Source organism: Bidens hawaiensis, unplaced genomic scaffold (assembly GCF_021521415.1).
Source record: "Bidens hawaiensis isolate Kalapana, Puna unplaced genomic scaffold, B.hawaiensis_p1.1 tig00039496_1, whole genome shotgun sequence".
NCBI lineage: Eukaryota > Viridiplantae > Streptophyta > Magnoliopsida > Asterales > Asteraceae > Bidens > Bidens hawaiensis.
The window spans coordinates 7,150-34,278 of NW_027496943.1; the positions used below are offsets into that span (position 1 = coordinate 7,150).

At 36.1% G+C, this 27,129-nt stretch overlaps 1 pseudogene across 1 annotated transcript; it reads left to right on the top strand.

Annotated features, from left to right (window-relative positions):
• The first annotated feature begins 1,614 nt into the window (after window positions 1-1,614).
• LOC143591244 (disease resistance protein RPV1-like) lies at window positions 1,615-22,759 on the top strand (annotated as a pseudogene). The gene is made up of 8 exons (XR_013145625.1): window positions 1,615-2,201; window positions 4,309-5,434; window positions 5,564-5,629; window positions 15,390-15,611; window positions 15,718-16,467; window positions 16,574-17,177; window positions 21,911-21,972; window positions 22,141-22,759. The product of XR_013145625.1 is annotated as a disease resistance protein RPV1-like (transcript).
• Window positions 22,760-27,129: the final 4,370 nt, after the last annotated feature.

Consider the following 27,129-nt stretch of genomic DNA (forward strand, 5'->3'; position numbering starts at 1 on the left):
CAAGGATCACAACCACAACCACAAGAACGTTAAGTTGAAAGATTAAATTAAGAGTTGAATGATTGAATTAGTTGAATGATTGAATACAGAGTTATTTTGTTTGACCCGAACAGAAGCGGGTTGCCAAACCGAAACATAGAAGTAGAAAATAAAACTTGGGTCTCGCTACTTACGGCTCATCCATACTAGATATTCAAGATCCTCTCTGAGAGAGAAAGAGAGAGAGAGAGAGAGAGAGAGAGAGAGAGAGAGAGAGAGAGAGAGAATACCCGTGATGCATGTGTATAACTAGTGTGCCTTAAGTTTGATGTTAGTAAATAACATAAATAGCCCCTAAATTTTAGTAAGTTACATATATAAACCTTTCTAAGTAAAACTACCAATTAACGCCCTCATTGCACGACACAAAGAGACTTAACTGAAAAAATGGATGGCCTTAGTTTAAAAAGCAAAAATCAAGCAAAACATGTAAATAAAGCCGGCTCTAATTATTAGCATATAAATATACATATATTAAATTGAATTTGTTATTTGTCTTATATGTGTCATTTTGCCACCAATTATTGATGGGATTATCACTCCACCCATACAATGACCGGGCAAATGTTTATTGTCCAGTTTTGTATTTACGTATCCATAAACAAATGAATAATTGGTGGAATATCATCCTTAATAATTATACAAATGCATCATGGTCCAGTTTTGTATGCAAATGAATAATTGGTGTTTCTTTGTCTTTATCCATAACCATTATTAGTGGTTCGAAAAAGAATTTATGTTATATAATCCGTCCTTCCGTTTCAAATAAAATTACCGAATGTAAATTTTCACAAGTGATAAGACCCGCTCAACGTTCCAATTTCCATGGAGGAAATTATAGTGATATATTTTTTTAAATTAAGAGAATAGATCGAAGGTGTTGATTATTATGGGAGGATTGATGTGATTTTCAGTTGTGACTGCTGTGGGTGGTGTAGCCGGCGTTAATTGCTCGTTTTTGGATCACGGTGTCCGGTTTGTATTTTTCAGTGGTAGTATACGTGATGGTTTGTTGGTGTGTCTAATTTCTTGTTAGCCTTTTTATTATTATAATATATGGTCGTTCAAATAAATAATAAATAAGACCCGCCCGATAAATAAAACTAGTAGCTACGACCCATGCGTTGTGCTGAATTTGCAGTATATCCAACATCTATCTATAGTCATTTTAAGTTTGTATTTAAAACGTGTGTGTTGCGGTGGAAACCTTAAACCATATCAAAATTGATTTGAAAACGTCAACCCGAATATAAATTTAAACCACAAACGTCAAAACATTAAAGAATATATATGTTGTTTTTTTTTTTTGCAATTTTTGAATAACTCAATTAAAAACATAGATATTACATCAACATAGCATGTAGGCGGGCAACAAGCTGCGCCGCTATCCCTTTGTGAATTGCAAACCCTAACCTGCTAAAAACATACCCCTGCCCCTTTGGAATCGACGCATTGCTATGCACAACCCATTGGACCCTGGTTAGGAAACGGATAGCTTCCGGTGCCAAGGAGCCAAAGATATCAAAAGCCAGAGGGACAAAAACATATTGTATTTAAAATTTGTTTCGTAAATTATGCCAAAAAGATGCTGTATGAATAATACAACATTGGCAGACGAAGACTTCTCATGCCTATATACCCCCTTTCTTCGCACAACTTCTTTTATGTACAAAATTTTACTCAAATTTGATTTTACCAACTTCAATGGCGTCAACTTCATTATCTACTCATACTACTAGATTTGACGTGTTTCTAAGCTTCAGTGGTGAAGATACTCGTCATACTTTTTCCGATCATCTATATCATGCATTAATCCGAGCAGGAGTTCGTACTTTCAGAGACAATGATGCAATCCCCAGAGGTGAAGTACTCGGGCAACAAATCAAGACCGCAATCATTAAATCTAGGGCTTCTATTGTTGTATTGTCTAAAAATTATGCGAATTCTAGATGGTGCCTCGAAGAGCTTTGGTTGATCCTAGAGCAAAGAAGGCATTGCGCTCATTTCGTTTTACCTATTTTCTATCACGTCGATCCGTCAGATGTTAGGAACCTTCGAGGAAGTTTTGCTATGGAAGGTTCAAAATGGAACGCGGATGATGTGACGCGGTGGAAGGAAGGACTAAAAGAGGTGGCTAATTTGACCGGGGAGGTTCTTTCAAGGTATATACGGTTTCTTTCCAGATTCATGTTTATTATTTAAGGCTTAAGAAACTATTACACTAATTAATAACTAGAATCCAATACAATTAACATAGGGCATTTGACTCAATGATATCAAATGTGTAATAGGTGCTCCCTTCCTTGAAAGAGTTGAAGGTTGATTGTTCAAATACTGCGATAGGCGTGTTAATTAAATGAACTTAGAGGTAGATCACTATTTGTTAAGAAAATTCCGTTTCTTGCCTAGCTGGGTCATCCTACGAAGGCATAAACTGTAGCCATATCTTCGTGCTTCTTGTAGCCATATCATTTCACTAGCATTCCATCTCATTAATATATATATATATATATATATATATATATATATATATATATATATATACTAGACGGGAAAATGGTTCAAATAAAAAGAAGAAATTTACTAGGAATGGTAAGAACCAATAGAATTTTGACATTTGACATTAAAACCTATGGTGAAAGAATAATTCTAGGAAACTATGTCGGTTATAATGCTGAAAGACTATTTCTAGGAAACTATGACGGTTTTTGGTAATTTTAAATCTCAACCATTGATTGATATGATCCAATGGCTATGATTTATTCCTAGTATTCTTAGAAAACTACTTGTTTTTAGGATAATTCTCCCCTACTAGACGGTGCCCACACGATGTTTGAGAAACTCAGTAATCATGTAACGAATTTATTAGTGTTTATTGTTCGATTTAATTACAGGTTCAACTTAAAAACTATCAAAATTTTACTGTGAAGACCCCTACGTAACATGTTAGTTCTCTTTTAATTAATAAAAACTGTAGTAATACTATACTTCAATTAAAGAGAATAAAATGCTCGTTTTTATGGTGCAAATTTTATAAAAAAGGTATTAACATATGAAAAGGTTATGGCTGTTTAAAAAATCGTTTGGGAGTTAGTTTAAAAATGAATTAAAAAATATATATTTATAGTAAAGATGATGGGTTAAAGTTGTAACTAATCTTCAAATTAATAAAAGTTATTAAAAATGAGGGGGTGATGTTGTAAAACTTTATTTAAAGAAGAGGAAGTTAAGTGAATGGTATTATATATAAAATAGTAAAAGACAATTGCGTCATATACAGATGTTAAACAATGAAATAAAAAACTACACTTGTTGATTTAATCCTATACACATTTTAAACTACACTTTTGTGATAGCTACACAAGGTGTTGTAATTGTAATAATGTAGTAATCATACACAAATTGATTAAGTGTACACTCAGTTGTTTGATTCTAGACTAATGTCAGAAGCTCACACAAATCTAACATTATTGTGTAAAACCTGCATATATGTGTCAGCCCTACACATATCATACGCTACGTATTGTGTAGGGTTATTTTTTGTTTTAGTGTTTATGGTGTTTGAACTTCTTTATCCTCACAATAATAACTTGGAAATTGTAAATTATAGAGTGACTAATAACTTACCATTACAAGAATATATATATATATATATATATATATATATATATATATGTGTGTGTAGATAAAATGTTAAAAAATTACAAAAAAATATGAGTTATTTATTTTGATTTTTTTTCTGTACATACAAAAAAATGTATTTAAAAGGTAAAATATTCGAAAAATATAAACCACTGATAACTTTTTAAAATTATTTAAGTTTTTTTTTCTTTTTATTCTTGCAATAATTGGATATTTTGTAATGAACCAAATAGTACATAGTTATATGGACACTAATTTACGAAGACACAATATGTTGATTAAGAACCACATAACGACTTCTACTTTTTGATTTTAAGTGTGATACAAAAGGTTGTTGGATAACCACATACCGTACTATCTCAATAAATCGTTAATATAATGAGTGCATGTGCTTTAAGCGGTTTTCATAGTTGTCAACCTAAACTTGATTATGAAAAGAAAACACTCTATTATTTTTTATTGAATTTAGTATTTAATCGAATTGTAATTGCATATCTTGTATACAGTACCACACTCACATTGAGGATTTTATTGTTATCAAAAAAGTGAGTAAAAGGTACTTCATTTGCTAAACCATATCGTGTTTTGGTTTTTAAATGTGCTAATTTCCATCTTCTTTGGTTCTAGGTCCGAGGTAGACTTTATCACAAAAGTTGTTGATACAATTGAAGGTAAACTTCATTTGAGACAACAAAGCACTCTAGCCCATTTAATGGGAATGAAAACTCGAGTTGAAGCTATTGATTCCTGGTTGAAAGATGAGCAATCTAACGCGATAGCAATTTGTGGCATGGGAGGCAGTGGCAAGACAAGTCTCGCACAATACATCTATAACTTACATAAGCAAGAGTTTGAAAGTAGCAGTTTCGTTGAAGATATTGGACAACACTACAAACACAATATGCTTAAGCTACAGAAAAAACTCCTCAAAGATGTTTTACAATTAAATGCAATCATGATATCAAGTGTTTTCGAGGGTACACATAAGATTGAGGAGGTCCTCCAAATGAAAAAAGTCCTTATTGTTCTTGATGACATCGATGACCAAGACCAGTTAAGAGCTTTTCTTGGTACAAAGGCGTTCCCCACGCATAGCAAGATTATAATAACAACAAGGCTTCTAGACTTAGAATCATGGTTTGCTTCCGTATCTTGGAGGTGTTTTGTGCATAAAATCCAATTATTGAATGATCTCGAGTCAGTAGAGCTTTTATGTTGGCATGCCGTTGGATCTGATATTCCTATGGAAGGTTTTGAGAAGCTTGTAGTACAATTGGTGCAATATTGTGGAGGGAATCCGCTTGCTCTTAGAGTATTAGCTTCTTCTATGTTTGTTGGTTATAAAGATCCAGTTACGAAAAATAGTATGATAGAAATTTGGGAAGATAGAATTAAGTCTATGAAATCATCAAAAGGAGACCTTCATGGTAAAATTCAAGAAGTGCTGCGAACAAGCTATGACTCCTTGACACATAAAAGTCTCAAAGAGTTGTTTCTAGACATTGCTTGTTTCTTTGTTGGTGAAAGTAAAGACCTGGTTACGACATTGGAGGATGATTTGTACGCAAAATCGGGAATCATAACCCTCATTAACAAATGTCTTCTTACAATTTCACCTGATGGAAGATTGATGATGCATCAATTGCTTCAAGATATGGGAAGAACGATAGTTAGTGAAGAATCTGAACATCCTCTAAGACGTAGTAGAGTCTGGCATGATGATGAATCTTATGATGTGTTGCAAAAAGGAGAAGTAGGATGTCTCTTATGTGTATATTTATGTTTGTTTGTTTTTTGTTTTTTATTCTTTTTCCTTGTATTTTTCTGTCTTACAACTGCTATTTCAACGACCATTCTCTAATTTTATGTCTTTCTTCTTTAGGGTTCAGATACAATTGCAGGTCTAGCACTGGATATGCGAAAGGTTAAGCAAGAGATGATATCAGAGGTAAGAAACAAAAAGATAACTATTTTATGGTGTTCGACTGACAAAACCAGTTAATGTATATTATATTATTTGAAATCTTATCTTACAATACTAATAAAAGAAAATGTTGAAGCTTAGAGGTAAGAAACAAAAAGATAACTATTTTATGTCTCTCATCTCATTCATTCTAGCTATTCATGGGTCATGGGTCAAAATCATTTTGTCAAGTGGGTTAAAACATATTGTGGATTTTATTCATTATTGAATTAAGTTTCATTTTCATGCCTGAGGTCCAATTACGCAACTTTTGTACTTTTTTATAAATTTTTTGACGTTTCCATTAAAACCATGCTATTTTAGTACTTTTTATTAACCGTCCGTTTGTTTTTTTCTATTAAATCTACATTAAATTAATTTATAAGTATTTTGAAAATCACAATTGATCAATAAAAGATCTAATTTATTTTTATTATTTGACAAATCCCGTGTAATGCACGGGTTCAAAACCTAGTAAATAATATATTATTTCTAACTCCTAGTAGGCTAGTAAAATTTATTGGAAATAAATCACCACTTTAATGTATATTATACTAGTTTGAGGCCCGTGTATTACACGGGTAATTGTTGAAAATTTTAAACTTTGACTATTAAGTAAAACGCAGTCAACAAATTAATCATGTATTGTTAATACAATTACAATTAAATTAACATAACAGAAATTACAGAACTAAGATTACACAAATTATGTTACACATAGATAAAAACTTCCTTTTACACTACATTTGTGATTGTATTAGCAAGTATATATTGTTTATTAAAGATCAAAATATTTAGTTCATGTCTGCTTGTAACTCTTAATAAAGTAATATATAGGCCTGCTTGTAACTCTTGATATAACCATATATAGTTGTTTGTGTGACAAAGAAGTTCTCAAAGTACATAACAACTCTAGATAAATGATAATATATATCCATGATACTAATAAAAAAAAGTTCATACACATAAAATATCATAACTTTTAATCAATTAATATGATGTCATTTGAGAACATCTGCTCATGTTTATCCAAAAAAATATGAGTATCCAAAAAACCATATACCTGAACTTTGTTGATATAATCATTCTTAAATTCTTTACAATTTAAAATTGATTGATCATGATAAAATTGTTTTCATTAAAATTCTGTGTATGATAAATTTTTAATTGACTTTATATTTTACAATTAAAATTTGCATAATCAAGCAACATAAAAATCGAAAATTTAAATATAACAAAATGATTTATTTATTTCATATGAATGTAATTGTCAGGAAAATGAAAAATACATACTAACATTAAAACCATGTTCAAATAATAGTGATTATTTTGAGTTAGAAAAATATTAGAAGATTTAAAGTTGCATAAGTGAATGTATTGATTCTTATTTATAATCGTTGAAAGTAGGGCTGTCACTTTTACCCGTAACATGAAACTCAACCCAAAAAAACCCGTACTTGAACCCAAACTAACCCGGCCAGAGAAACTTGAAACCAAGAAAATACTAACCCGAACCTGAACCGAAGTGATTCGGGTTGGTTCTTGTGTCCGAATTCTAGGTTTCGGGTCAACCCGAAATCTTTTAGTATTAAAATCATATGAATTTTTAGGTATTAAAGGCTAAGCCTTAGCCGCTGACGTTATCAAGATTTAGTCCAAGTCGATTGTTTTCATTCCACATATTAAGAATATAAACCATAATAAAAACTTTAATTAACACTTCAAAATTCGTTAATCATCTCTTGTCAATCCATATAGAGAATACTTATTATATGTAGGAATGGATTTAGTTGGAATAAATCAATAATAATAATGTCCTATATTGAAATGAATTAAAAGATAAGGACCATATATGAAAATTGGTTGAAAAAAATGTGAGGATGGCTATGGTATTGACAAGTGACAAAAATGGTAGGCTTTAATTAGAATAGATAGATTATTTGGTCAAAACCAGTTATGCACTGTGAAACTATTTATGGCTATCATGGTATCAGCTTAATCAAATTCCTTCCTTTTTTTAAAAAAAACCTAATTTCACCACAACCACCGATCAGTTTTCTTTCTCCCCTCCTGCTCGTCCTTCATGACCTCTTGCACTAATCTTCCATTCCCATGACTACCTTGTTTTTGTTCATACAACTTTAAACAACCACGAACACTTAATCCGAAAAATATATTGTGTTCGTGTTTTTTTTCTTTAAAAAATGAACATGTACGTGCTCGTTTATTTATAGGCAAAACGAGCAGTTTACGACCATAAATGAACATATACGAACCAACGTACATGAGCACAAATAAAATATAAACGACATAAATGAACATAAATGAAAAAACATAAAGCATTAAGCTAACTATTCATCCAAACCTTCATTCAAAAATTAACGTAATCAAATATAATTAAAGAACATTAATGAACGAGCATAAATATTAAAGGACAAAAATGAACAAACGAAACATATGTTCATGTTCGTTCGTTTAATTAAATGAGCATAATTATTTTTTCATATATATTCGTTCATTTATTAAAAGTTACATTTGATTTACTTAAATGATGGCTTGGGCCAAATCATGTCTGCGGTCGAGTATATGACCATTCTTAAGTACCGCTTGATGGTCCCAATGTACCCAGAAGACGAAACATGTCCGATCTTCCGTAAGACTTGCCTGGATAAATTCGGAGAGCATGCGGTTCATTGCAAGGATATGCCTGGGTTCAAATACCGACATTTTTGGGTGCGAGACGTTCTTTGGGACATCTTAAGGCGAGCTGGGATATCAGCTAAAAAGGAATCCCCCGTAAACTTCCTTACCACGGAAGAGAGATCCACTCTACGACCGGCAGATTTGCTCGTCTTTGGTTGGGCCGGGGGAAAGCACGCTTGTGTTGACCTCACAGGGGTATCTCCTTTAGCTGGTTTGAGGGATAATTGGTTTATAGCTGGGCAAGCAATGAAAAGGGCTGAAATGAAGAAGGCAGATTTTCCGGTCACCCGCTTTTCTGCCTTTTCCGGCCAGAACCATGGCTCCTTCCAATATTATCCAACTCACAGCCGCTACCCACTTCAATGTCACCCTTACCGACACCAACTTTCCAATATGGTGCAAACATGTCCATTCAACCTTAATCGGTCTCGATCTGACTCACTTTATCACCGGTACCAAAAACCCTCCACCGGAATTTACGGATGCCGAGGCCACCAAACCAAACCCGGATTACCATCCTTGGTATAGGCAGGATCAAATCATCCTCGCCGCCCTTCTTGGCAGCTGCGACCCCACCGTGCAGCCCTTAATCGCCTCCGCCGATACCTCCCGACAAGATTGGGAATGTCTCGTAACCAGTTATGCGAACACGTCTCGCTCCAAAGTTATTTCTCTAAAATCGAAACTTGCTTCAAACCCGAGAGGTACCCGTACCGTCACCGAGTATCTACGGGACATGAAATCTATCGCCGACGAACTCACACTCATTCAAAATCCGGTGAAAGATGAAGACCTCATGGTTCACGTTCTTTGCCAATTAGGTGATGAGTTCAAGCCTATTGCAATACCACTTCATCATCTTAACACAAAAATTACCTTTCCAGAACTGCTTGAGAAACTTGTTGATTTTGAAAGGGAACTTAACCTCACCACAACTCCTTCACCTACAATTATGGCCACTGCCAATTACACTCAAAGACAAGGGCGGTCTGGTTTTCGATCTCAATATGATCGCCGTAACAATCACAACAGCTTCAACAATAAAACAACTCGCAATCAGTGGTCTACCAATTCTCGAGCTAATGGCAGCAGCCGCGAAAACCGTAACACAGTGTATTGTCAATTTTGTAATTTTGCAGGTCATGAAGCAAAAGATTGTAGGAAGCTGGCTCGTTTTCTTCGTGAAAATCAAGTACCCATTGGCGGTTCTATGGCCCAAAATTCGGCTGCACCAACTGCTAATGTCACAGCCTCTCGACCCGTTTCCTCCTTGTCTTATATGTTTGACAGTGGGGCTTCCCACCATGTCACTGCTGATCGAACGTCCCTTCACTCTCTATTCGAGTATGGCGGACCAGATGAAATCGTTCTTGGAAATGGTAAAACCCTCTCCATCACTCACATTGGTCAAACTCATCTTCATATGCCTAGCAGTTCTATCTTATTAAAAGATGTTTTATGCGTTCCACATTTTAAAAATAAACTTATTTCCGTTGCAAAATTATGTAAAACTAATCATGTTTCTGTGGATTTTTTTCGCACGGGGGCACGTCTAATGCGGGGGGAGAATTACCTTGATGTCTATTATGCAAACCTTCCATCATTGCCTCAAATAAATGCGGTTTCAATCACATCGTCCCTTGATTGGCATCACAAACTTGGGCACCCTTCCATTCGAATTTTCAAGAAAATAGTCAAATGTTTAGGTTTACATTTCAATCTTCATAATTTCCATTGTAATTCGTGTTCTATCAATAAAATTCATAAGGACTCCTTTGGCATTAACTCCTTTACTACCACAAAACCCTTACAACTCATATATTAGTATGTTTGGGGACCGATAGAAAAGTCTATTGATGGTTTCACCTATTATGTGATTTTTGTAGACTTTTACACCAAGTACATTTGGTTATATCCGATGAAAAAGAAATCCGATGTGGCCGTTTTATTTCCACAATTCATATTGCTAGTAGAAAATTTTTTTCAAACCCCCTTGGTATCTCTTTTCACTGACAATGGTGGAGAATACATTGGTCTCACTTCCAATCTTCAATCTCAAGGTATTTCTCACTTCACCATCCCCCCCCCCCCCCCCCCGCATACCCCAGAACAAAATGGTGTTGCCGAACGTCGTCATCGTCATATTGTGGAGACCGGTTTAGCCCTTCTTCATTATGCTCATCTTCCTCTCTCATTTTGGACACATGCCTTTCAAATCGACGTTTACCTCATAAACTGTCTACCCACTCCGATTCTTGACTTTCAATGCCCATATTCCACCTTCTACAACCAAAATCCAATCTACAAAAAACTCAAACCATTTGGATGCTTATGCTATCCGTGGCTTCGACCGTATGCAAAGTCTAAACTTCACCCTCGCTCGGAAAAATGTGTGTTCCTAGGCTACTCATCATCCAAATCGGCATACAAATGTCATGACTACACCAATAGACGACTCTATCGCTCCCGACACGTGGAATTTGTCGAGTCTGAATTTCCACTACAATCTCCAAATAATTCCTTGTCTATACCTACTGTAGATCAATTTTTTGGTATACCACTAAACCCACCCACTTCCATGGCCAAACCACACACTCATCCATCACCCACTCATTCAGCCGAAGCTCCAATTTCAGATACAAACAATAATCCACCTAGCCCAGATATGTTATCTCAAGCCCATCAATCACCTCTTGTCTAACTCAGCCCACCCATACCCCCCCCCCCCAAGCCCATTCCCCTCCTCCAACAGCAAACTCCACCACACCACCCGCTTCACCATCGCCAACTCCATCTCAAACTAGTAATGAATCTGACACCACTTCCTCAACCACCTTTTCTAACCCTACATTTCCACTCACTTCTCAACCAAGTTCATATGATACGTCACCTAATACTTTTTCCCAACCTCGCTGCACCCGTAAACCAAATTCCAAGTACTATAACCCCAACTTTGTCAACTACACTACACTTCGCCCAATTTCTTCAACGCCTGAACCAACAACTCATAATCAAGCGTTAAAAGATCCCGAGTGGTGAAAGGCAATGTATAATGAGTTTAATGCTCTTCTCACAAACGCCACTTGGGAACTTGTCCCTCCTTGGAAACACAAACCCATCGGTTGCAAATGGGTGTTTCGCATCAAACGACGACCCGACGGGTCTATTGAGAAATATAAAGCTCGCCTAGTTTCCAAGGGGTTCCTTCAAGAACATGGCAAGGACTAATTTGAAACGTTTAGTCCGGTCACTAAACCTGTAACTATCCGTACGGTTCTTGCCATTGCCTTGTCTCAAAACTGGTCCAAGAGACAACTTGATAGTTAATAATGCGTTCTTGTATAGAACCTTGCATGAAGATGTTTATATGTCTCAACCCCCGGGCTATGCTAATCCTGATCTTCCTAATTATCTTTGTCGTCTACGGAAATCCCTTTATGGACTCAAACAAGCACCACGTGCATGGTACATGGAACTTGCCAATTTTCTCCTTGAACTTGGTTTCCGCAAATCCTTAGCGGAACCAATATCTTTGTTTATTTACAACCGGGATGGAATTGTCTCCTATTTTTTGGTATTTGTTGATGATATTGTCTTGACCGGCAACAATGATGCCTTTGTTCAACATGATGTTCGAGCTTTATCTGAAAAATTCTCTATTAAAGATCTTGGCATGCTACACCACTTCCTTCGTATAGAAGTCATCTCCACAACAGCTGGTTTGTTCTTATCCCAACATGCTCACATACAAAATTTGCTTACCAAGTTCAAAATGGAGGGGGCTAAATTTGTTGCTACACCCCTTAGCTCCACGGAGTCACTCTCTCTTATTGATGGCTCGCCTACCATTGACCCTACACCGTATCGCCAATTGGTAGGCTCCCTACAATATCTTGCATTTACTCGACCCGATGTCTCTTTTGCGGTCAACAAGCTTTCCCAATACATGCATGCGCCAACTCAACTTCATTGGCAAGCCTTAAAACGGGTTCTCCGATACCTAAAAGGCACAATTCATCACGAACTATTTCTTAACCACGGTTCTCCCATCGAACTTACAACCTTTACCGACTCGGATTGGGGAGGAATCGCTGACGGGGGCGTTCTACAACTGTCTATATTATTTACCTCGGTTCCAACATACTCTCATGGCGCTCGGCGTGCCAAAAATCGGTTTCTCGGTCCTCAACTGAGGCTGAGTACAAGGCATTAGCAAACGGAGCAGCTGAACTATCTTGGGTCCAGAACCTACTACTACTACTGGAACTTGGTCTATCAATGACTAAAACTCCTACGTTATTTTGTGACAATGCAGGTGCTACTTATTTATGTGCTAACCCAGTCTATCACTCGCGGATGAAACATGTGGCACTTGATTATCACTTTGTTCGGGAAATGGTAGCTGATGGATCGTTACGGGTTCTACACATTCATTCCACTGATCAACTTGCTGATGTGCTCACTAAACCTCTCGGTCGGGGTCCATTTCACCAACTTCGATCCAAGATTGGAGTCCCCGACGGATCCTCCATCTTGCGGGGGCATATTAAGAATAATCCTCATTGATTGTGTATATGTATTTGCGTTCAATTACAAAAGTTTTTTAGATAGAATTGTGGCTATTATTGGTTACCATATGACCAACCTTAATGTCCTCCTTACCATTAGCCTTATTATTCTCCTTTCCATTTGTATGCACATTGTAAAAGGTTATTTATAACCTTGTAATTAGTTCAATTGTATCAAGCTTTATGCATAAAATATTCCATTCCTTATACTTTTAGCTCATCAAACAATCACTAGAACAATCCTCTATTCATACCCCTCAATATTACAAGAATGATTAACAAATGATACAACGTGTGCTCCTCTTTGACTCTTTATTTAGCACTTGATCTTCTCTTCAGCTGCATCATTGAATGATGCTTTAGATTGAAGAGATCATCTATGAATGTGTATGTATGTATGTATATATATTTTAGAGCAAAGGGATGAGGTATGAAGTTGTACAAGTCTTCTATTTATAGCCAAAGTCCAAAAGTATTCTGGTGAACCGCCCGGTCGATGCCCGCCGTGGACGTCCAGTCCACATCACTTTGAACTTTGTGGTTGTGAAGGTTGCGTGAGGTGTTTTTCTACCATTTTATCTTCAAATATATATTACTCACGTTTTCATCATCTTTTGACTTTACACACAACCTAGTATTTCACTTAGAGGGTGTTTGGATGAGCTTTAAAACTTGTTTATTTGCTATTTGTTTGTCAAAAAGCAAAAGATGTTTAGTAAAGCAACTCAAAAAGCTTCAAAATGAAGCTTTTCAAAAGTTGTTTTTGCTTTTTTAAAAAGCAAATAAGGAAAAAAACAAATCTAGAAGCCCACCCAAACACCCCCTCAATAGGTTGGCTATAATTTTTGTTTATCAAACCAAAATCTATACACATTCCGTTCTTGCATTTGACTTAACTATTCTTATTAAGTTAAGTCTTCAAAGATAGATTGAATGAAAGACATTCCTTTCATGATATTATTCTTTTATATATTATATAAATTTCAAATAATATTTATTTAAAATTTTTTTGTCATAAATAAGTTGATTATTTTTTCTTAAATTTATGTAACTACCTTTCATCATTTTATAAAATTATCTCCAACAGGTTAGACTTGTAATTATATCACCTTCATTTTTGGGCGTAGATTCTTCAAGAAACACTTGGTTGATTTAATGATACAAGTAGTGAGTAATGATGATTAATTAAGTGTTTAGGGATAAGCATGTGATATATAAAATGACTGATGAGTTCGTAATATTTCAAATCGCATTATGTTAATTTGATCATTATTAAAACCATTAAGGGACGTGTCAGTTTCTTCACTCGCCAATAGATGACCATTTTCAAATGGCAAAAAGGATCATGAGGTATGTTAAAGGTACTATTTCTCATGGGCTTTAGTTTTCATGTTCTACAAAATTCACACTAGTAGGATATCTGGATACTGTCTGGGCTTGCTGTATTGAAACACGACATTCAACCTATGCTACTTCATATTTTTGGTGGAAATCTCGTGTCTTGTAGTGCCAAAAAGCATCTTACAGCTTCCATTTCTAGTTGCGAGTCCAAATGTCCGGAAATATGGCTAACACCGCTGTTGAGCTTATATGGACCACTCACCTATTAAATGCTTTAAATTCTTTACCGTCGGATCATCCAACATTATTGTCAATTTAAGTGTTATATTACTTAGCCCAAAGCCAATTGCACATGAAAGGGCTAAAGATATCGACATTAGTTTTCATTTTGTATGGGGACTTGTATCCTTCGTCAAGTTGCACACAACATTTGTGCCTAACAAGCCTCAACTGTCAACATTTTTAGGAAATCGTTAGCAAGATCTCGCTTCAAATCTATTCACAATCAGTTGCGAGTTCGTCTACCACCCGTTTGCTTGAGGAGGGTATTGGAAATAAATCACCATCTTAATGTATTTTATTTTTTATTCACCTCATTTACCACCTTCCTTGTATGCATCCTAAATTTGTTTTGTTTCCTTGTAATTATTTGTATTATATACCCCTCCAATAGACAAAGTTATGCACTATGTAAATTATTCAAGGCTATCAAAATACTTCTTAATAAGAATATCACCTGCAAATGTAAGCATTTCATTCACCCATGTTCGAAAGAGGAGCTGGATTCACCATGATGGTTGAGTTCCTCTTTACAAGTCCGAATGATTGGTGCATAACATGCCTATCAGAAAATATAGATTCAAATCCTTATTTTGTTTCTAATTAAAAGCATATAACAAAAAATTGTTTACTATATATGAGTTTGGACAAGGATTAAGGACATTGCTTGCGTTTATTTATTTATTCTAGTGGCTAGGGTGCATGAGCCTTTGTGATAGACACATCATTTCAAAGAATTAGAGAAACAATATATAGCGATAGTTGAGATCACCACTCTAACCTAAATGATCGCGATAGTTGATTTCAACTGTAATTGATGAATTATGATAACTTATTTCATGCTTAATTTGCAGGTATCAGCCTTTAAAACAAGTTCGCTCGCAAAGATGACCAAACTGAAATTGCTCCAGCTCAAACATGTGAAACTCGTTGGGTCCTACAAGAACTTTCCAGACTTAAGATGGTTGTGTTGGCAAGACTGTCCTTTGAAAACAATTCCATCCAGGTTATTGATGAGCAACTTGGTGGCTATAGATATGAGTTATGGAGACATTGAAATGTTTGAAGCTCCCACGGTATAATAATTTAAATCTTACCTTTTGCTTGACATTTTAGATTCTCTTAATTTAGACAATCTTCATTCGGATGCACAAAAATAACTTCAACTTGTTGTTCCAATAGGTTCTTAATTCACTCAAGATCCTAAATCTTGAAGCTTGTTACGAACTTGTCAGTGTTAGCAAGTTTCACTGGCTCCCTAAACTTGAGACTTTGATGCTCCAAAACTGTAACAGTCTAATCCATCTTTGTAAGTCGATAGGAGACCTTGAGAGTCTTGCTAGTCTGTACTTGAAAGGGTGCACCAAACTATGGAACACTTCATCGAGCAAGAACTTTGTAAATCAACTAGTAAGGCTAAAATGTATTGGTGGAGGCATTACAGAACCGTCGTTGCTTTTCTTACCCCCGTCGTTAACGGTTTTGGACCTCAGTTATTGTGACCTTACATATAACAATAATGTTAATGTGGTATTGCGCACCAAATCATTATTTAACTTGCTTTTATGGTGTAATCCATTTGAATACCTACCTAGTCACATTAATCTGACAATGCTTCGGGTGCTCTCTTTATTTTATTGTCAAAAGCTCAAGTCTCTACTGTGTATGCCTTGTACACTAGCAGAGTTGTATATAGACGGGTGTAAATCATTGGAGAGAATAACCTTCGAATCAGGTCGTTTTTGTTTGGAGCAATTTACTTATAAAGGATGTTCCTGCCTGTGTGAAGTTCAAGGCCTTTTTAAATTAGTCCCTATTGCAAAAATTAATGATGCAGATTTGGGTCACATGCAATGGATCAAAGCATATCAAAATCACAGTGTTGACTTAGTCGGTGATGAGATTACCGCAGGCAAAAATTTTCACATTCAGGTTGTCTCACAACTCCTAAATGCATTTATAAGCAAACAAAAAGATACACCAATATCCTTCATAAAATTTGTTTAATGCATGACTAACTAAATTTTATGTTGTGCAGATGTTGTATGAATATGGTATAATGAGTACCTATCTACAAGGCATAAAGGATCAACACATGATGACCTATGAGTATATATCATGATCTGCATTCTTATGCTTTCGTGTGCTAATGCATCAAAATAATATCAAGATCCAAGGATTAAATGTAAGTTGCTTATACAAACCATTATGTGAATACAAAGAGGATAAAGAGACTCGTTTGTTGGCCAAAGTATGCAACACAACCAAGGGTCTTACTTGGGTATACAACCCCATGGTGTATTGCAAACACAAAATTAATGAAGATGTTGTGTGGTTAAGCTATTGGCCAATTGGAAACGCATTAGATGTTGGTGATGAAGTCCTTGTGGGTATTATTGTCGATGAAGGAATGATTAAAGTAAGCGGGTGTGGCGCTAGCCTTGTGTATGCGAATGAAGTTGAAGTAGAGGAAGATGAAAATGATGAAAATAATACCATGAAAGGAGAGGAAGTGATTGGAGGGGATCTGTCTGAATTTGAGGTGACAGCAGGAGGTTACTATCTTTGTCGCCGTGATCTCTTCAAGTCAGAGACCTTTAATCGGTTAAAACAGTTGTTTGGTTCTAACATTCTCCACGCGGGTAACTTTCTCTTTCAAGCTTTATTTCAAGACTGATAAGAGATAATTAACGAAGACCACACAATAAAAATTAAGGGGGTGTTTGGGATTGCTTATTTTCACCAACTTATAACTTATAATCTTTTTGAAAAGTAATAAGGTGTTTGGAATTGTTATATTGTGAGAGGAAAAATTTTATAAGTTACAATGCGGTAACTTATTAACTTAATGAAAAGTTACAAGGAGGTAAAATAAGGAATCCCAAACACCCCCTAAATCGACTTTTATTATAACTAGGAAAATACAACTGAAAAACCTGATTACAAAAACTCTTATGATACATAACCCTAACTGGATGTATTTATAATGATAACCTAACTTGATCAATAAATTAACTATAACCCTAAAAGCCCTAAAACCCCATACAACTTAATTAGATTACTTAGGCTAGGGCCATTACAATCACCTTTGTTTTCGAGTTGGATTTCGGGAGGTCTTCTTCTCTAAGTAGCTTGTGTATATGCATAAACTTGATTCTTACGAGTGCTATAATTAGGATATTGGCCCGTTCCTTTTTCCCGCTAATGTACTTAACATAATTCTCACAATCATTGTAACAATCTCGGATAAACTAGAAGCAAATCTTTATATGCTTTGTCGATTGTGAAAAGTTAGATTTTTCACAATGGCTATTAAAGACGTGTTATCAACCTTTTACATAACTCTCTACAATGGTCTCCATTCAACTCACACAACTCTCAAAGCGAAACAGCAATACATAATTGTCTTGAAGTCTTCTCGGTAAAATCGATATTCGACAGAATCGCCTTAGAGCCGGATGCGCCTCTCCTTTATTTGATTGGGTTTGTCAACATTTTTTGATTTTTTGGCTTGCGGTTGGGACTCGGGACTTGTCTTACTAACACTTGATGGAACTGATGCCCTGGTATCTATCAGTCTGGTTCGAGTGAGCCAATTCAGTAAATGGGTTACTAAGGCCATTCTTGGTTGCCTCATGAGGTGGGATTGATTCGGCCTGAACCGTTGTCAATCGCACCACCCCATAACGAATGAGCCTTCATATGCTACACTCTTAGCGTATGAGCTCCTAGGCTAACGAATGGGCTGCCATACACTAGCATTCATAGCTTATGGCCTTCAGTCTAACGAATGGTCTCCATTCGCTAAATACACTTAGTGAATAGCCATGTTACATGATAGGATAATGACAAAACTACCCTAGCCTATTCGATCAGCTACGAACAAAAAATCATGCACTAACAAAACCTCATTTTCCATAGTTGTTGAATACTTTAACTGCAAATCATCAGTCGCAATAAATTACTCCCTCTTGACTGATGCTTCTCGGGCTTGTGCAGATAGACAAATCTATAAGTCTTGTAAGCGAAACAATAACTCGTTGCTTCTCGTATCAGATATCCCCCCTTAAGTAAGCATCTCCAGGTGATCATCCTAATCATCCAACTGGCATATGATATGGATCAATCTTTCAACAATCATCAACAAGTCATTAGCTATCTATCAACATCGATAAAGCAAAAATATATTTACATTTGACCTCATCATACATCTTCATGACCAAAATGTGATCATTCAAAATCTTTCACTTTGGTTTTTAATCTCCTGATAACATTTATCCAAAACTATCAATATTTGATGTTCTTTTACATCCCATTCGTTTGGATACATTAATCAATCCTGAACGATCTAATGCTTCAATCCAATGACAAAACTCTTTTGTATCTTCAATGAAATTAACTCATTCAAGAATTTTCCCCTTTAACAAAAGTAATATGGTGAATACTCGTAGCCAACATTGTCAAGATCTAAGTCCTTCAGAAAGAAGTTAACGGGCAGACACTCGTAGCCTACATAATCAGGTTTAAATTTGGAACAAATCAATCGGCAATGGAAGAAATGTTGTTGTCATTTAGTCTTGAGCTCAGTCAAACAAATCTTTAAAACCATGTATTACCACCTGAATTGCAATAATTTTTCAAGAACCCTTACAAACATAGGAAGATACCAATCAAATAAAATCCTTGAAATTTTTTTCTCCTTCTTTTCTTGAAAAATTTGGTAAGGTCTTGAACAAAACATCAAACATCACAAATAAACTCCTCTTTAAATCAATCATGTTCTCCCCCTCGGCTAATAGGAATACCCCGTTTTTTTATCGAGGACAGCTGTCTTGTCTTCTATGTGGTGCACATACACACTCTCATTCTTTAAACATTGGCCCTCATTCACTGACCTGGTCCACATTCACTAATATTAATCCTCATTCGCTACCCATTGAGCGAATACGGTCTCATTCGCTATACATATACTCATTCGCTATCTAATATAGCGAATGAGATCATACGTTAAAATTACATGATTCATTAACGAATGGCCAAGACCCGTTGAAAATGGCCAATTTGAATAATAAACTAGTGAATGAGAGGTTGATGGGAGTTACTGTTTCTGAAAAAACGTTATCTCGCCGGAAAATACTGAAAAACATGTTACGACGGCCAGAAAAACGGTTTTCATGGCCAGAAACTTTAAATCTTCATCAAATATTTAAATAGACATCACCAGATCATCATCAAAGGTTCAGAACCATATAACGAACGTGATTCAAGCATCAATTTTAACATTCATCCACTAACTAACATCAAATATGATCAAACAATAACTTGAATACGAAAAACACGACGAACACGTCTCAAATCAGAATTTAGAAACTAATTGATATATCACAAGCAACCATATGCTCTGATACCAATTGCAGAAACGTCATACGAGCCAAGATCTAGTCGCAATTAGATACATCAATGATCAACGAGGCGATAAATAACATAGAACGATATCGAGCCGAATGATTATTTCATTAATACGATAGCCGAATGATTACAAGGAACCATACATGCATACATACATACGATTAAGCTCGATCTGCCTCGTTGTGCACCTCGAGGCGGCCTATCATTCTGGAGAGAATCCGGCAGCATACCGTTACTTCTTAAGAACAAGGCCAAAATCTCTAAGCTCATTCTCTAGGGAAGACCTATTTATAGGCAGGCACCTTCCCCATTCTCTTGAAAACCTAACGAATAAGGATTCACATAGAGAATGGCCTCACATTCGCTAAACACTCTTACCGAATGGGCACTAACTTAACTAATGAGCCTTCATACGCTACACGCTTAACGTATGAGTTCCTAGGCAAACGAATGGGCTGCCATACACTAACATCCATAGCGTATGGCCTTTAGTCTAATGAATGGACTCCATTCTCTAAACAACACACTTAGCGAATGACTATATTGCATGATAGGATAATTACTAAACTACCTCTATCCTATTCGATCAGCTGCGGACAACCAGGGCCGGCTCAACATCCTCGGAGGCCTAAAACTAGCAAAAATGTTGAGGCCTTTTTATTTTCTTTACTTTATGCGTATAACGCTAGAGAGTATACAAGAATTATAGAATATGGATGATATGCCGTGATAATGGATATGAAGCAATTATCCTTAGCTTGTGGTTTATCATTGAGTTACTAATTCTAAAAGAACCCTACTTTTAAAATCTCATAATACATATTTTCTTTAAGATGGAGGCCCTATAAATCTGGAGGCCTAAAGCTGTTGCCTCATTTTAGCTTACCCAAGAGATGGCCCTGCGGACAACAATCATGCACTAACGGTTTACCTTGGTCACCTCCTTGCATCTCTACTTCACGAATTCGCTCCTCATAGGCCCGGAGTTGGCCTAATGCACCTTTAAATCCCTTTTTGTTGTAATCCAACCTTCACTCCTCTTGTGACTTTCAAGAAACTTTTTTACCAACCTTAATTCTTTTATAACTTTTCCGGGAGACGTGGATTTCATGGGAAGGCTTGATAACTTCCTAGCGAATTTATCTATGGAATCTAAGTCGTTAATCCTCATTTGTCAAATTCCTTCTTCAAGGTTGGGGATGTGCTTCCCTAAACCGATAGACACATAAGTGCCTAGTTTTATTGGAATTTCTCAAAGCTTTTAATCTTTGATCTACATGATGATCAAGGTTTAAGGTATTTATTGAAATAATAAGGTCGTAGACATGTATTTTTCGTCTTGATAGCTAATCCCGGTCCCAAAATTCGTGAACTCTTAGGAATACATTCGTCCTTATAGAGTACACAGTGTAGTTCTTTGAATTTAACATCAGTTACTGAATGGAAGAAGAATCGTTCTCTTTCCCATTTGGTGCATTTGAAGCGGTGGTGGCAGTGTCGAACCACCCAACCTAACATGTTCGATCAGAAAAAGAATTTGATCGGGCTCGGTTGATGATCGTAGGTCGGCCGGTGTTGCATGTAGGATCAAAACACCTTCTTCTTTGAGTGATTCATTAGTTGGCATGTTATTGAACCGGACTCTAACGCCAGTTCAAGATGGGTAAACGATAATTAAGAAGAACACACAGTACAAATTAACTAAATTTTATTATATCCAGGAACATAACATTAGCTCTCATAATACATAACTCTTTGGTTGATGAAGTTATAATGTTAACACAACTTGGTAACAAATTAACTAGAACCCTATAAGCCTCTTAAACTTCATACAACTTAATGAGATTACTTAAGCACGAGCCGTCGGGGCTACTCGATAATTAGCCAACACTTCTATGGAGGTTTGTTTTTGGCGATATTGAGCTGCAAATGATGATAAAGACACTGATATCACAAATTTTCACAGAGACATTGGGATGGAGAAAAAGTCGTTACTCAATGAGAAGTTCTAAAGAATTCGTGTACAAAGTAAGCATATATACCCTACTACTCTTTTATTTCTATGTATTTATACACAATTCTTTATTGTGGATTTTTTGCATCGAAGAAGACATAAAATTACAGTTAATGGTACTTATCATGCATCCTTTCTTCTCAATTTTGTTGTTTGATCCATTTGTCTTGTGTGCATGTCAGAATATTAAGATGCAACTTAACCATAACTGTGTAAAAGAAATCAACAAGCTATTGAAGGCGGTGCTTAAGCTTGCAGGAATTCAATGTGTTTCGGTTGATTATAGATATGGAACACTAACTATGGTGGGGCCTGTTGATCCTCAAAGTGTGTTAAGAGTTGTGATGAAATTTGGATAATGTCTATATATTATATGTTGGTTCCTACTTGTTGAGAATAATTCACAAGCATCAGAGTAATATGAATGTGCAAGGGGTTTCAACAAGTCAAGTCTATTTTTTATTTTTAAATCATTTGTTTTTGAATTGTAACATGGTTATTCAATGACTTGGTTAGTTGGTTATATGTATTCCATTCTCTGTTTGTTATTTTGATTTCCATTAAGATGTAAGGCTATATAAATCTATTCAAGTTTCCTTTTGATTATTGCTGGATATTATAAATCATTTGAAGTTATTTGAAACCGTAATATGTTCTTTTTGATAAATTCCAACTCTTGATCACCGAAAATAAATGAAGTCCAGACATTTACATTATGAAAGATGTTTATTTGTATGTCAACAACTTTGTTTAGAAAATTGCTTGTATGTCCTGCACAATACTTCATTACAATACTTTAGGGAGTCACCTCGTCTAGCAGAGCATAAGCCAGACCACCTAGCTTGGCTTGAACTTTGAACAAGCGAACTTGGCTTGGCTCGGAAGTCAAAGTCAATAACCAAGTCAAAATCTATTGACGATGTCGAAAAACTTACATATCGGTTCTTCATATTCCAACAATGCTCCAACACTTTTGAATTTTGAGATCATACCGGATAATTTCCTATTATAAGGTTTAAGCCAATTCACATGTTCGTTAATGTGCTAGTTAAAGTCAAAGGGGTGATCTTGTCAATATCTCATTGTTGACAAGTTTTGGCTAATAAGTGACAAATCCTTCAAACAAAGAGGGTATAGTGTCAGTTGTATAGAAGTAGCCTTTAGAGTCAGCTAGATCCAGATGAGGGTAGCGTTTCATTCAGATAGTTCGTTCGATTCCTTTCTTGTTTTCTTGTAATCTCAATTTCATTAATACAATTAAGTTCTTCGTATAATTTCATTCTTGATTGTTACTTCAATCCTCTAATTCTTTGGCTAATGTATAACAAGTGGTATTAAAGCTACGACTCTCGGTCAAAGAAGGTTATCAATTGATTGATTTTAAGAATGATTGAAGGTCCAACAACGGTGTCAACTGCAACGATATTTGATCTTGAGAAGTTCGATGGAAGAAACGATTTCAAATTATGGTGAGTCAAGATGCGAGCACTCTAGGTTCATGAGGGGATTTTAGACGCTTTTTAAGAGAATCTGACTTACCTAAAGGGTTATCTGATAAAGAAAGGAAAGATATTCTAGAGAAGGCATCTTGTGTTTGGTAGATATAGTTCAAAGAGAAGTGTCCAAGGAATTAGCTGCAGCTGATGTTTGGGCCAATTTGGAGTCGCTATACATGACTAAATCTCTTGTAAATAGGTTGTATTTGAAGAAAAGATTGTACACTTTTCATATGACTCCTGGTAAATCCCTTGAAGATCATATTGATGAGTTAACAAACTCATATTGGATCTGGAAAATATTGAAACTGTTCTTGAAGATGAAGATCAGCCAATAATTTTTTATTTATTTTTTTTACTTCTCTTCCTTCTTCTTATGAACACTTTGTTGATACCTTGATGTATGGGAGAGAGGCAGTGTCCATGGATGAAATTTTAGGTGCTTTGAATTTGAAAGAATTAAAGAAGATATCATATCTACAAGAAGAATGCGGAGATGGTTTATTTGTTAGGGGTATGCCTACAGTAGAGATCTAAGTCTAAGATCCAAAGAAGTTGTTAAGTGTGCAACTTTAATAAGCATTTTAAGAGAAATTCTCCATAAAGGAAGAAGAAAGAAGGTGAATCAAGTTCATCAAAGGGTCATAACAGTCATGTTGAAGAAGGTTCTCAAAATGGTTATGATAGTTCGGATGTGATTAATGTGTCTAGCCATGTAGAGGTGGATGCTTGGATACTTGATTGAGGGTGTTCTTTCCATATGACCCCTACCAAAGAATTCTTTAACGAATTGAAGATGAAGGATCTTGGTGAAGTAAACCATAAAAAATTCTTGGCATTGGTACCACTACATTCAAACTTACTAATGGGTTAGAGGTGGATATCAATGATATAAGGGATTCCTAGTCTCAAAAGGAGTCTTTTGTCACTTGGTACATTTGAGAAATGTGGTCATTATGTTGGATTAAAAGATGCTAAGGCTAAAGTGGTGAAAGACCGAAAGGGTCACTTGTCGTGTTGTGTAACATCCTACTTTTGGTTATAAGAATAATATAAATTTCGTCTATTTATAATGGGTCGTTATCGGTTTAGATAAACAGAATACGAGTTGGGCTAGTGTTGGGTTAAATGGATATGGGTTATGGACTTGGGTTATAAAGAAAGAAGGAAAGACCATGGGCTTAAGCCCATGATCCATAAATATATAAACCATTAATCACCATTTAACTTCATTTCACACATATTCCATACACCACCCAAAACACATACTTAAGCTTCTCTCTAGTTCTCCTTTTTCTCTCTAGCCAAAACCAAGAAGGAAACCGAGCACCGACCCGAGGTAATACTAGTATGATGTTTATTAACTTAAACCCGTTAGATATAATCGCGAAACTACGAGCCGACACCGTTAAACCGTTTAAGTCACGAGATCCGGATGGAATCGGGTATAAACCGAACCTAAGATGAGCTTAGGGATCACCCTAGCTCAGATCTGGATCGAACGGGAAGAAAAACGGTGAAAAACGAGTTAAAACACGTTTTTCGGCGAAAACGCGGTTTTCCGGCGATGACGGCCCCGGAAAGGCGGCGCCGGAAAAGCTTGGTACGAGGTTTGGCGTCAGAGAATGTTTCTGACATTCTCTGACCTAACCCTAGTTCGCTAACGGAGAGTTAACGAATTAGAGGTAATTCGTCACCTGATTCGCTAAGGAAAGAATAATGAACTAGCCTTAGTTCGCGTCCAGATTCGTTAAGGAAAAGATAACGAATTAACCCCTCAATTCGTTATAGTCATTCGTTAAGGAGATAACGAATTATAAGGTCCAATTCGTTACCTGGACTGATTCGCTATGTGGGCTGGTTCGTTATATGGACTGATTCGTTAAAGGACCAGTTCGTTAGAGGGTTCAATTCGCTACAATGACCAGTTCGCTAAGATAAGCCAATTCGTTATGAACTAGTAACGAATTAGAAGTTTAATGGAATGACAAGAACAGTCCCTGGACTTAGAAAAGAATGGATTAATTGCAAAGAAGTCCTCAAACTTTTTAAGTTAGTTAATTAAAATAATGATTCAAATTTCTAATGGAAAATGTGTTACGATAGTAAATGGAAATAAAATTTTTCCAAGCTGACTTGGCTCTGCCCCTGGGACCCTGCTAGGGGCTGCCGCCCCCGGACCCCCGTTCGTTGAGGGTAATAATTAAGACTAGAAAGACGATATAAGTAGTGATAGTTAATTGATACGTGTAATTGTATGCAGTTAGTCGTGCACAGCTCAAGAAAGGAATTACCATAAACGGTGAACGTAACCGCATTCAGGTGAGTTTCTAGCCCCATTCCTTGTTACGTTTTCGGGGCTGTGTGCATACTCGATGTGATTAGTTAATACACTTATCCTAAGTGATAAGTGTATGCCAATATGTATTATGTGAAATGTATGAATGGTTTCTTGCCGGTAAATGAACGATCTTCGGAATTGCATGTACTGCCAGGAAATGGTTGATGTTATACGCATGTTGTAATATGAAGAACGAATGATGTATGTATGTGCCAAACTTACGATTAGGTATATAGAAAGTATGTTAAGGAGGTATGGAAGAAAGGGTACCGGACCCTAATAATATCCGAGGATGGAGGGTACCGGACCCTAATAATATCCGAGGATGGAGGGTACCGGACCCTAATAATATCCGAGGATGGGGGGTACCGGACCCTAATAATATCCGAGGATGAAGGGTACCGGACCATAATAATATCCGAGGTATGTAGGGCGAATTCTCTTTATAACGTAAGGTTAGTTCTGATTGCGTATGATGATTGATGGACAGGTTAAGTATGTAATGCGTACCCTCGGGCACGTATATGTGTATGTAAAGTAAGTGATGTGATTAACTAGAACTCACTCAGCGTAGCTGACTTTTAGTATGCACGCAGGCAAATAGGTTGAGGCAGCTCGCGTGAATGAAGACACATGGCATGGAATCGAAGAGACTGGCATCTCGAAGAAATGTTGTGATGTTTTAAAGACTTGTTTTGTTTTAAATGACCATGAATGTTTTTATAAGACAAGATTTGAAGATTATGTAATATATTATGGTTGAATTTTTAATGTTCCGCGAATGTTTTAATTAACTATGATATTAAGAACCGTGTTTATGAGTAAATCCAACACCAAAGTAGGGCTACCGGTAACGGGGCCTTACATGTTGGTCATTATGTTGGATTAAAAGATGGTGAGGTTAAGATGGTGAAAGGGTCACTTATTGTGTTAACTAGTATAAGAAAAGGCAATAATACTTATGTGTTAGATGGTCGTGTAACATAAAGGTCTGCTTGTGTTGTAGTGTCAAAAGCATATAGTTCTTTAGTTTGGCACAAGAGTGTTGGTCATTTGAGTTAACATGGTCTTATAGAATTAAGAAAGCAAGAGATCATTAGTGAGTTTAAGGTCAATGATGTTGGTTTCTGTGAGACTTGTGTTGTGGGAAAGAAAAAGAGGGTACAAATTAAGAAGGGGAGACATATATCTAATGGTATATTAGATATGTTCACCCTGACTTGTGGGGACCTATAAGAGTTGGTACCCTGGTGAAGCAAAATATTTTCTTATTACTATTGATGATTATTTTAGGAGAGTGTGGGCGTGTTTTCTTAGAATTAGAATGATGCCTT